This window comes from Coturnix japonica, chromosome 32 (assembly GCF_054131305.1).
Source record: "Coturnix japonica strain WE chromosome 32, WE-NBRP24, whole genome shotgun sequence".
NCBI classification, from domain to species: domain Eukaryota; kingdom Metazoa; phylum Chordata; class Aves; order Galliformes; family Phasianidae; genus Coturnix; species Coturnix japonica.
In genome coordinates, this window is record NC_140694.1 from 3,598,048 (window position 1) to 3,608,299 (window position 10,252).

A 10,252-nucleotide genomic window follows, 5' to 3' on the forward strand; every position below is an offset into this window, starting at 1 on the left:
GGCATGGCAGCTTTATGAAGAACTGCTGGATGGAGGGCATCCTGCACATGGAATGGCATCACTGGTAAGAGCTGCACCTGGAGGGCACACTGCACATGGCATGGCAGCATTGGGTTGGGCTGAACCTGAATTGAGGGCTACCTGCCCATTGCATGGCAGCATTGGGTTGAGCTGCAGCTGGAGTGCACCCTACACATGGCATGGCAAGCATTGGTTTGAGCTGCATCTCGATGGAGGGCACCCTAGACATGGCATTCCATCATTGGGTTGAGCTGTAGCTGGATGGAGGGCACTCGGCACATGGCATGGCAACATTGGTTAGAACTGCATCTGGATTGAGGGCTCCCTGCCCATGGCATGGCAGCATTGGATTGAGCTGCAGTTGGATGGAGGGTGCCCTGCACATGGCATGGCAGAATTTGTCTGAGCTGGAAAGGGAGGGCACCCTGCACATGGCATGGCAGCATTTGATTGAGCTGCATCTGGAGGACACCCTGCACATGGCCTGGTAGCATTGGGTTGAGCTGTAGAAGGAGGGAGGGCACCCTGCACATGGCATGGAAGCATTGGGTTGAGCTGCAGATGGAGAGCACCCTGCACATGGCATGGCAGCATTGGGCTGAGCTGCAGCTGGATGGAGGTCACCCGGCACAAGGCATGGCAGCATTGGTTTGAGCTACAATGGGAGGGCACCCTTCACATGGCATAGCAGCATTGGGTTGAGCATCAGCTGGTTTGAGGGCACACTTCACATGGCATGGCAGCATTGGGTAGAGCTGCAGCTGGATGGAGGCCACCTGGCACAAGTCATTGCAGCATTGGGTTGAGCTGCAGCTGAATTGAGGGCTCCCTGCCCATGGCATGGCAGCATTTGATTGAGCTGCATCTGGAGGACACCCTGCACATGGCCTGGTAGCATTGGGTTGAGCTGTAGAAGGAGGGAGGGTACCCTGAACGTGGCATGGAAGCATTGGATTGAGCTGCAGCTGGATGGAAGGCACCCTGCACATGGCATGGCAGCATTGGGTTGTTCTGCCACTGGAGGGCTCCCTGCACATGGCATGGGAGCGTTTGGTTGAGCTGCAGCTGGATGGAGGGCACCCTGTACATGCCATGGCAGTATTGGGTTAATCTGCAGAGGTAGGGCACGCTGCACATGCTATGGCAGCATTGGATTGAGCTTCAAAGGGAGGGCACCCTGCTCTAGTCACGGCAGCATTGTGTTGACCTGTATCTGGAGGGCACCCTTCGCTTGGCATGGCAGCATTGGACTGACCTGCAGCTTGATGGAAGGCACCCTGCACATGGCATAAAAGCCCTGGTTTGAGCTGCATCTGGGTGGAGTTCATAATGTCCATGGCATGGCAACAGTAGGTTGAGCAACATCCGGAGGGCACCCTGCACATGGCATAGCAGCATTGGATTGAGCTGCAGCTTGATGGCACCATACACATGGCACGGCAGCATTGGGTTGAGCTGCAAAGGGCGGGTACCCTGCACACAGCATGGTAGCATTACGCCGAGCTGCAGCTGGATGGAGGGCACCCTGCGCATGGCATGGCAGCATTGGATTGAGCTGCATGTGCATGGCACCCTGCACTATTTATGGCAGCACTGTGTTGACCTGAATCTGGAGGGCACCCTGAACATGGCATGGTAGCATTGGGTTGAGCTGCATCTGGATGACACCCTGAACAAGGCAAGACAGCATTGGGTCGATCTGCATCTGGAGAGCATCCTGCAAATGGCATGGCAGCATTGGACTGACCTGCAGTTTGATGGAAGGCACCTTGCACATGTCATGGCAGCCTTAGTTTGAGCTGCATCTGGATGGAGTTCACAATGTCCATGGCATGACAATATTGGGTTGAGCAGCATCTGGAGGGCACCCAGCATATGGCATGGCAGCATTGGGTTTTGCTGCATCTGGATGGAGATCACCCTGCACATGACATGGCACTATTGGGTTGATCTGCAGCTGGAAGGAGGGCACCATGCCAATGGCATGGCAGCATTGGTTTGAGCTGCAGCTGGAGTGCACCCTACACATGGCATGGCAGCATTGGGTTGACCTGTATCTGGAGGGTACCCTTCACATGACATGGCACATTTTTGTTGAGCTGCAGCTGCAATGCACCTTGCACATGGCATGGCAGCACTGAGTTGAGCTGCATCTGGAGTGTGCCCTACGCATGGTTTGACAGCATTGGACTGAGATGCAGATGGATGGAGGGCATCCTGCACAAGTCATGGCAGCATTGGGTTCAGCTGCATCTGGATGGTACATTGAATATGGTATGGCAGCATTTGTCTGAGCTGCAGACTGAAGTCACCTTGCACAAGTTATGGCTGCATTCGGTCTAGATGCAGCTGAATGGGGGGCACCCTGCACATGGCATGGCAGCATTGGCTGGGCTGTAGAGGGTGGGAACGTGGCAAATGGCAAGGCAGCATTGGGTTGAACTGCAGAATGAGGGCACCCTGCACTAGTCATGGCAGCACTGGGCTGAGCTGCAGCTGGATGGAAGGCACCCTGCACATGGCATGGCAGCATTGTGCTGAGCTGCAGCTGGATGGGTCACGTCACTCCCATATATAAGAAAGGGAGCAGGGAGGACCCAAGGAACTACAGGCTGGTGAGTCTCACCTCTGTGCCTGGGAAGATCATGAAACAGATCCTGCTGGACAACATGCATGGATTCACATAAAATTCACATAAAGAATGAGCATATGATCCGAGACAGCCAGCACGGCTTCACCAGGGGAAGGTCATACTTACCTAATATTGTGGCCTTCTATGAAAGAGTGACAATGTTGGTGGACAAAGGGAAGGTGACTGATGTCAGTTACCTGACCTGAGCAAGGCCTTTGACATGGTCTCCCACCACATCCTCATCTCCAAATTGGAGGGAGGTGGATTTGATGGTTGGACAACTCGATGGATAAGCAATTGGTTGAAAGGCCACAGACAGAGGGTGGTGGTCAATGGCTCAATGTCCAGGTGGAGGCCGGTAACGAGCGGCGTCCCTCAAGGGTCTGTCTTGGGACTGGTGCTCTTTAACATCTTTATTAATGACATCGATGAGGGAATGGAGTGCACCCTCAGCAAGTTTGCTGATGACACCAAGCTGAGTGGTGCGGTCGATACGGTGGAAGGAAGGGATGCCATTCAGAGGGACCTTGACAGGCTGGAAAGCTGGGCTCGGGTGAACCTAATGAGGTTCAACACGGCAAAGTGCAAGGTTTTGCACTTGGGCCGGAAGAACCACAGGCACCTGTACAGGCTGGGAGGAGTGGTCCTTGAGAGCAGCTCGGCAGAGAAGGACCTGGGGGTCCTGATAGATGAGAAACTTAACATGAGCCAGCAGTGCGCTCTGGCAGCCCGGAAAGCAAATGGGATCCTGGGCTCCATCAGGAGATGGGTGGTCAGCAGGGATAGGGAGGTGATCGTCCCTCTCTACTCTGCTCTTGTGAGGCCCCATCTGGAGTACTGTGTCCAGGTGTGGAGCCCTCAGTACAAAAAAGATATGGAGATTTTGGAAAGGGTCCAGAGGAGGGACACGAAGATGATCAGGGGGCTGGAGCACCTCCCCTATGAGGACAGGCTGAGGGAGTTGGGTTTGTTCAGCCTGGAGAAGAGAAGGTTGCGGGGTGACCTCATTGCAGCCTTTCAATACCTGAAGGGTAATTGTTTAGTTTGTGGAAGATTGTGGTATTTTAGTTTGTGGAAACTGAAAAATTGTACTGTTTGATACATGGGTTTTGAAGGGAATGGGACAAACTGCTTTGATGGTATAAGGAAGTGTAATTGCTATTGGTATACAGAAGTATAATTGAGGGTGTGTGGAAGTGTAACTGAAGGTACAAATAGTGAAATCGTGTAGAAAGGAAAAAGAGTTAAAGAGAAAGTGAGTTTATGTGTGCTGGTATGACAGCAACCCCCTGTATTGTTTCCCCCCCCTTGCAAGAACTCTTGGAGTGAGAGAGAGCCGGGTACGGAGACTGTTGCTGTAAGCAGCAAAGGGGGGAGGTGGGGAGGAGGGGGCAATGGAAGTGAGAATAGCCTTCATGTGCAGAGATGTAGGAAACCTGAAATCCCAGTGTTAGCACTGGACACCTGGAGAGAAGGAGGTGAAACTGAAATAGGATGTTAGTAGTTTTTGTAATGATGAGAGTTTGGAAAGTGAGAGAGTTTGGGACAGACACAGGCTGGAGGAGTAAGGACTGGCAAGGTATAACAGGGATGTCAGGACTGAAAAGAGGTGAACGATATGAAAACAAAACAAAACTGATTGACAAACAGATAGTAAGGGAATTGGTGATAATAACAGCTGTTACTGTTGTGGTGCCAGAATAGGGCCGTAGGACCCAGAGATCCCCTCAGGGAGAGGTGGGGGGAGTGGGGGCTTGAAGTGCCCAGGGAGGGCTCCGCCCCACTGAAAGGAAAGCAGTGTGCAAACTGCAACGGGAAATTGCATCTAGGGAAGCAGGATAAAGAGATTTATTTTCTGGTGGATATGGGTGCTTCTTACTACTCATAGATGGTTTTGTAACAGTAATAGAAGCTACTGCCCAACAAGAAAAGGTTTACGTTTTTTTTGGATTAATTAAATATAAACTAAGTAGGAATACAGAAATTCTTGTACCTGCCAGGTTGCTCTGGCAAGAAATTTAATAAAACTGGAGCTAAGGGTCCAACAATATTGACTGTTTAAAAACTGTAAGTCTGACATTAGCACAAATGGGGAAAAACAATGTTGTACCCCAGGAGTCACAGCAATATCAAACATGATGCACTTAGGGGTGTGGGCATCAGGGCCAAACATGAAGCCCTGAATAGAAGTTAAAAGCAAGAGATTGCCCAGCCAGGGTAAAGTGGTACCCTATAAGGATACATAACTGTAGAAGGATAGAAGACTTTCTGGAGTTTGGACTCCAATTTTGCAAAAATTTTTGATAGCAAGTGCTGTAGTTTGGTACAACACTTGAAGGCAAGTAATAGAATTGTTGAATGCATACACTCAGTGGTGGCAAATCCATGCACTTTATTAACCCAGTTAAGGAATGAATAGGTGGAGTTTACCTTCTGGATTTGAAGGATGTTTCTTCTGCCTGCTTTCTGTATCACGGCTTTACAAGTCGGTGTGCAGGTTTGGAGGAGCTATCCCCCTTGCACCCGGCGCTGCGCTACGCTGGAATAAACATACCTGCTTTACAACCCATCTCTGGATTATAGAGTTTGATTCCGCAAGTCAGCTAAACATTTGTGGTTGGTTTTTCTTTTCCCCAAACAAAGCAACCTGTTTTCTGCACTTGCTGTGCCTTACGAAAATGCACAGAAATTAGGCAAGCCTGAGACTCACCAAACACCACATGTGACATTTTGTAAAAGGTCAGTTTTGCAGCAGAGAACCACATATAATTATACCAAGTGTGCAACTACTTTTCCCATGCAGCAGCAGGCAGCAATGAGGCTGTTCTCATAATAAAAATACCATTTGAAAAGTAGTGTAATTAAGTGTATATCATGATGTACCCAGTAGCAACGAGAGCTCTTATTAACAGCTTCTGGACCAAGTAGATCACTCCCATCCCCTGCAATGACTTTGCCTCCAATATTGCATGGCTGATAAATTGCAGTCTTCTGGATATAAAATATTTGCAAGTAATTTGCAAACTGCAGCTAATCAGAACCGTCTTCCATATTGTCACCAACCACTTCAGGCAGCATTGTTCCATTTTGACATCTGGCTATGAGGCATTCATGCACGGCATTCACATACATAGGTCAATAAATAGGAGGGAGGGTGATTTCAAGTACTTATGCTTCCATCAGTTTCTTCTGTGTACCTGTGCAGTAGCTGCCCATCTCACCTGGTAGGTACGAATGCTGTTTTCTACTCCAGGTCAATAAAAGCCTCCATGTTGACATCCACATGCAGATTTGTCCAGCTAACACCATGGAGAAAAGCTTCTAAAAGTCAGTTCAAGTTTTTAATGAGATTGCTGAGCATAAAACCACATGATTCCCATGATTTTTCACAGATTGTTTTCTGCAAACCTGGATCTCACAAGCCTACAAAGCAAGGAGAAAGCTTATCGGCACAGCAACAAATAGTACGATTGTGGGTTTTTTTAAATACAATCAGTATATTGTTCTATCACCAGCTGCTTTTAAGGCAATTCACTCCCATCAAACTCTCAAATATTCACCCAAGTCGGCTTTCATCCATGTTTTTACCTCCTGAGCAATTGAATCTATAGGAACTATTGGACTTGGAGACAACACAAGGACATACTGCCAGCTGAAAACCTTTCAGCTAATTCATCCAACAGCATCTAAAGGTTCGAAGTTCACTGAGGGGGAGAACAGTATTTGGGATATTAGAATTCCCCCCAAATGTATTTGGCTTATTTTTCTAAGTTTATTAATTTAAAGCTGAATTTGCACAAGTGAGGGAAAGCACCTTTCTTCCACACTGAGGAATTGGCACCATCTTCTCTACAAAGAAAATTCTTTAAAAAGGCCCAAAAATTAAGTATACATAAATATTAATGTGTATTCATGCTCTTCTCTCTTCCAGAGTTCTGCTAAGTACACCAGTCACGTGAAAAAAGCAAGCCAGGCCATCCTGAACAAGTACAGTTATTACTGCACAATGGGTAAATAGCAATCAGACCTAGAGATACTGTTCCTATACAGGGGAGGCAAGACAAAAATAAATAAACCCTTAACCACAATAAAATCCAAACCCAGTTTAAGAAAGCTTGTATTTATTTCAGCCTCAATGGAGTCAGTTTGAAACTGTCAGAGAGACACTGTACACCTATATACAAATTTAAGAACACAACGGTGTAACTGTTACTGTTTAGTAACAACCAGTTTTAATTATACAATAAAAGTATGTCCTCAGAAAGGGGAACAAACATGCTTCTTCAAGGTTTTTTAGCTGTTCTGGATCTTAGCCGTCGCTTGATGATCAGATGATCACTTTCCTTCTTTTGTTCCTCAGATTCCTGAAGAAAACATTTCAAAAGTTACTCATCTTTTCACACAAGACTGACAAGCTCTTCTTGACCCACGCAAACATATTTCTTCCCCTAAATGGATTTCAGAATGGCATTTGCTTATTATATTTTACTCAGAAAACTATGGGATACCGAGATCATTTTAATGCAGCTTAATCACAAGGAACAAATATGGAGAATGTACAAAATCCTGTTGATCTTAAAAAAGCACACACATCTGAGGAAAGCCTGAAGGCAGCTTTCATTTTGAAATACTTGTTTTCAAAAGAGTATTATAATACTTGTTTTGTGAAACATGAAGCGTTCAGAAAACATTTTTAGCCTCAATCCCTGTAGCTATGACTTGCCCAGAATTTCAGTTCTCGGTTCAGTTCCATGTTCTCAGAACTGCAGTGAGAAAAGAAATTGTCTCATCTTCTTCATCCTCTAACAAAAAAAATAACATTTTGGTTTCTGCCCCTATCATTCGTCAAATCATCAAAAAATTCAGAGGGATATTACAGTATGGGCAAATGATCACTTTGCTGAACAGAAAAAGGACTCTAATATAATTAAAAGATGCAGTTCCAACAGAGCAAGAATGTTCTTAGCACAATAGCTGCCGACAGAGTCATGAAACTGGCACATCAGATCCTTTGCAAGTTGGCTTAGACAGGAGATCATAGTTTAAACATACCTAAAAAGCTGTCTAAGTTGTGCTCTAAAAAAGCGTGTAGTAGAATAATCCCACTCCGACACACTGAAATTATCTATGATTCCAAATTAGAAGACATCTCTGTGATTGCTACATCACCTACTTAGTAAACTGTAAGCCAGCCAAACACAGAGATCTTTGAGGACAAAATAAAACAGAACAGCAGGAAGACCAACAAGAATGACTTGGTAGAATAAAGAAATACCTCAGTACTTTCAACCTCCTCCTGCAAATAGATGAAACCTCCAGTCTGTTTGGACTCCTTAGTAGTTTATTTTAAGCCAAGACTACAGTATAATCGCTTACCAAAGAAGCAGGTATATCTAGAGGGCCAGAAACGACAGTGGAATACAGCTTCCTTTTGGATCGTTTTGGCTTGGTCTCTCCTTCTTCGAGACTTTCAGGTTCGTTTGATTTAGGAGAACTTACTGCTGACATCAGCTTCTTGGCTAGAAAGATTTGTTTTGATACATAAACCAATCAACTTACTGGTTTTGTGAGTCTTTAAATCAATGAATGCAAAAAAAGCTTCGTAACAAACTTGGTTAATAAACGACACGTAAAATTTAAGTGAAAATACTCAGAAATTGTATTTGTTCATCGAGGTTCTTTATTGCTTCTATAGCTGAAACTGTTTATAGGTTCAGGTACGGCAGCTTAAAGCACGCATTAAAATGGAGTATGAAAGACAATCATGGCTCAGAAGTCGCTGGAAGTCAGAAACTTCAGCAGGAGTTAAACAACAGGCCTAACTTTCGTGCTGACAGAAGCACAAGACAGAACCAACTTTCTCTGTACACTTGTAGGTTTTCACAAATGTAATAATGAATCTCTGAAGAGACGAATAAATGCATTTACTTCATAAATCAAAGGACAAGACAACTTAACATGGCAGACAAGTTCTCTAAGAACACATACATTAATAGCCTACAGCAGAAACAAGCCATTCTACAATGTCTAGAAAACATGGAATAAAACTTATTCTACACCAACCTTTAGAGTGTATAATAGAAGGAGAGCTTTGAATAAAATCTCCAACTTTTTGCAGTGTTTCATCCTTCTTTTTAGTCAGTCTTGAAGCATGTACTCGCTTTCTCAGGAAGTAGTCTTTTCCGGATTTCTGTTCAACAGAGATGTGAACATGTGAAACAAGAGCATTGTTTAAACTTCATTTTAGTTCAACGTTATTTTAAGTTGACATTTTGAGCTTTACTACTGACACCTCTGTTCATTATGCTGATGATACCACAACGGCAAGTAATGTAGACAATTTTATACCCTTTAGGGAGTTGTCAAAATCTCAGCTATTTCAAGGCATACGTTTCTTAAAGTTTCTTAATAAGGCAGTAGTTTCTTTAAAAGTAGCTCCCAAGCTGTGGAGTTGTTTCTTACATAAGCTGTTCTAATTACATAAAATAAACAAACATACAAAACAGAAGACAACAGATGGGAAAAATCTACTACTCATACTCTGACCATGCCAAGGATACTGCTATCACATGTGAACATCTGTTTTTAATAACTGCCATGCATATTAATGATATGAACCTTAGTTTAATACAAGGGCTTCACTTACAAAAGCACACGATAATACACTAAAGCTTCTCTTCCCAACTATTCAGTGTGCAATATCCTTCCCTCCAAATCATTACACAGTACAGCCATTACACGCTCTGGGGACAGACTGACTTGCCCTTTGCTTAGCTTATGGAATTTAATAGGAAGAGCTCATAAGCATGTAAGATTCCCATTCAGGTATACACATAAGGATAAGACACTGCTTCTTTCGTGTGACCACACAATTACAGGAAGTCCCAAGCTAGCTTCAAAACTAGAACAAAAACCAACCATTTTCTCGTCACTTGCAGAGGGTGAATTAAAAGCCATGACAGATTTTGTATTTTTCGTGTTCTCACTTTTCACAAAATCCTGGGAAAATAAGACAAGTTTCAGCCATGATTCTTTTGGAAAGAACAACTGATGACACAAAAGTGAACACTTTAAACATTTTTGCTAATACAGACATTCAAGCAATGACACCGTACTTAAGCTGAAGGCTATCATGTACCTGCTCATGGTCAAATGGCAGCAAATTCACAGCTAAGTGACAGGGAAATGTCAGTATGCATTTCTCCAGCAGCACTTACTGTCCACAATCCACCCAATCCTGTTTTTCTCAACAGGAACAACAAAGTCAGAACTGAGATCACCTGGACTCCTCCTTCTCTATGGCAGGAATTCAGCTAGCATATCAAAAATGAGTTCAGATGCTGGTTGAACACATGGAAGACAGGCTGCTGGGGGCATCAGAAAATGGTAGATGGCTGCTTCTACTGCTGCTAGTAACTAGCAAACTCCAGTGTCCCAAACACAGACTAGCAGCTTTTACTACTTACACTGTTCCGACCCCCTGAGGGGAGTCTTCTTCCTCTCAAAAAGTTACCAAAGATTGTAGAAAGACAAAAAGTAGTCAGAGCCACTTTATCAGGCTCTGCTAAGAATCTGAATGGAGTATCACCACCCACTGTA

The 10,252-nt window shown here is 44.8% G+C and overlaps 1 long non-coding RNA gene across 1 annotated transcript; it reads right to left on the reverse strand.

The window, feature by feature from the left end:
• Positions 1–6,601: 6,601 nt before the first annotated feature.
• Positions 6,602–8,839, reverse strand: LOC146755498 (uncharacterized). Its single transcript, XR_014938068.1, has 3 exons — positions 8,717–8,839; positions 8,030–8,172; positions 6,602–7,017 (listed from the first exon to the last, which is right to left on the reverse strand). It is a non-coding gene; the product is annotated as an uncharacterized LOC146755498 (long non-coding RNA).
• Between the last annotated feature and the right edge of the window lie 1,413 nt (positions 8,840–10,252).